The 2,256-nt window shown below is 28.6% G+C and overlaps 1 protein-coding gene across 4 annotated transcripts in view; it reads right to left on the bottom strand.

Moving 5' to 3' along the window:
- Positions 1-2,256, bottom strand: part of LOC135212664 (endophilin-B1-like) — a 349,729-nt gene that overhangs the window by 95,943 nt on the left and 251,530 nt on the right. The window lies entirely within an intron of this gene.

Below are 2,256 nucleotides of genomic sequence, written 5' to 3'. Positions count from 1 at the left end.
CACAATTGTAAGCTAAAACCCCTTACGCCCTAGAATATTCCGTCATTTTTTCTTCATTTTGAAACAAATTTGAAGTCTCTAAAACAAATATTTGTGATTTATGGTGAATTTTTGAAAATATATTTACCTTCACTCCGCGCGCCGATTCGCGGCCGCATGTCTCCGAAATACGTATATCGCATTATCCTAATATTTGCTCCTTTTCATATTAGCCTTTTTTATAGAGTTTCATATCAAATCAAATGTGTAAAAGAAAAATTCATGAAGAATACAATAAAAAATAATTGAAGGTGTAGCTTTTTTCATCTCTCCGAAATATGTGCAATATAAAAAAATATATATATAAAAATTTCGACATTCGGTCAAATTTAACTCGTCCGAAATGGTCGAAATCTGCAATTCTAATCTAAAACTCTTACAGTATCATAATATTCAATCATTTGTCTTAATTTTGAAACAAATTGGAAGTCTCTAGAACAATATTTAGAATTACGGTGAATTTTTGAAAATAACATTTTTTTACGTCCGCATTTACGAATTCGTACATCATTTTGTGATAATATTTTTCCGGTGTTGCTTTTATTGTTTTACTATGTATTATATATCAAAATGATTGCAATTTAGTGTACAATACAACAAAAAAGAAAGTAACTCGTTAGCTTTGACCGTTTTTTGCACAGCGTGATTTGAATACAATTATCTATGAAATTTTTTTTTTCGCTACCATATATCGCATTATTTACATATGATAATGATATTATTTTTCATTTCTGATGATTGCATACTAAATTTCAGGCAATGACAAAAACATGAGCCAAAAATGAACTCTTAATCTTCAAAACTAAGCGCGGTGTGATTTTTTGAAAAAAATATTTTTTCCGCTTCCGCGCTCACTCCAAACCGGCGCCGGCATACGGGAGAGGTTTTGATTTTTAGGGCTTCGGCGTAAGAGGGTTAAAAACTTAATCATGCAAGAAATCAGAGTAAGTTCTAAAACAGGTGTGAGGTAATCTTAAAAATTCTTTTAATTAAAGCAAGGGCATCACTCCATCAACAACTTCAAAGTCTAAGTATTTCCTTGGTTCTAACTCACTTCAATATAACTGAAGGAAAATCGGCTCAATTACCACTCGATAGTTCTACCTAAACAAAATTATATATATAATGATTCAAGAAAACTCATAAAAATTTTAAATACAAAAAGACTTATTTTTAAATCCAAAATTTTTAAGTGAAATTCACAATCTCAGGGAAATTTACTATTACTTGAAAACAATGCAACATTTAAGTAATTCTTGAATAGATCATAAAGGAAAATTAAATCAAAATTAATTCATCACAAAATCAAGAAATTAAATTATTCAAGCAAAATTCAAACTGTTAAGTAACAATTAAAATTGATAAAAAATTCTTAGTAAATGCAAATTAATTCATAAGTGTTAAACAACAATTAACATTTGAAAAGAATTCTAAGTAAATGCAAATTAATTCATATATCTTAAGTGTTAAAGTCAATTAAATATGTAAAGATTGATTAATGAAAATACTTAAGTTAATCAAATAAATTGTGAATGTAAATGTAAACTACAAAAAAATGTGGAAAATACCAAAATAGCAAAAAAAAAAAACAATTAAGAAAAATGTTAAAACAATAATCATCAGAAAAATATATATATATATATATATATATATATATATATATATACATATATATCATATATAAATATATATATATATATATATATATATATTATATATATATATATATATATACAGGCAGTCACCCCGGGTTACGACGGGGTTCCGTTCTTAAGACGCGTCGTAACCCGAAAAATCGTGTCCTAAGCCGGAACGACGTTCTTGAAAACATGTCCACGAGGGAAAATTTCACTACTAATTTGCAATTTTTCTTAGGGCCATATCTCTAAAATTATCACTAATTTACTTTTTTTCATGTGCAACACTGTGTATTCACAAATTACTGTATATTTTTATTAAAATAGAAGAGAGAGAAAGAGAAGAGAGAGAGAGAGAGGAGAGAGAGAGAGAGAGAAATAACTCCTTAGGTTTCAATAGAAGAAATGAACGTCTGTAGGCAAACTTTTTTCCCCCTCCCATAAATACATATATTTCTCCAGAGAAGAGAGAAAGAGAGGACTGCAATTATGTTTGTCTGTCTATCAATTCTTTTGCCGAGAGCGAGAGAGATAAAAGGAAGAAATAGAAACACCCAAATGTATGACAAGTATCTTGTGA

This window comes from Macrobrachium nipponense, chromosome 41 (assembly GCF_015104395.2).
Source record: "Macrobrachium nipponense isolate FS-2020 chromosome 41, ASM1510439v2, whole genome shotgun sequence".
NCBI classification, from domain to species: domain Eukaryota; kingdom Metazoa; phylum Arthropoda; class Malacostraca; order Decapoda; family Palaemonidae; genus Macrobrachium; species Macrobrachium nipponense.
The sequence above is the reverse complement of the archived record's forward strand: the minus strand, read 5'-3'. Positions and strand labels throughout refer to the sequence as shown.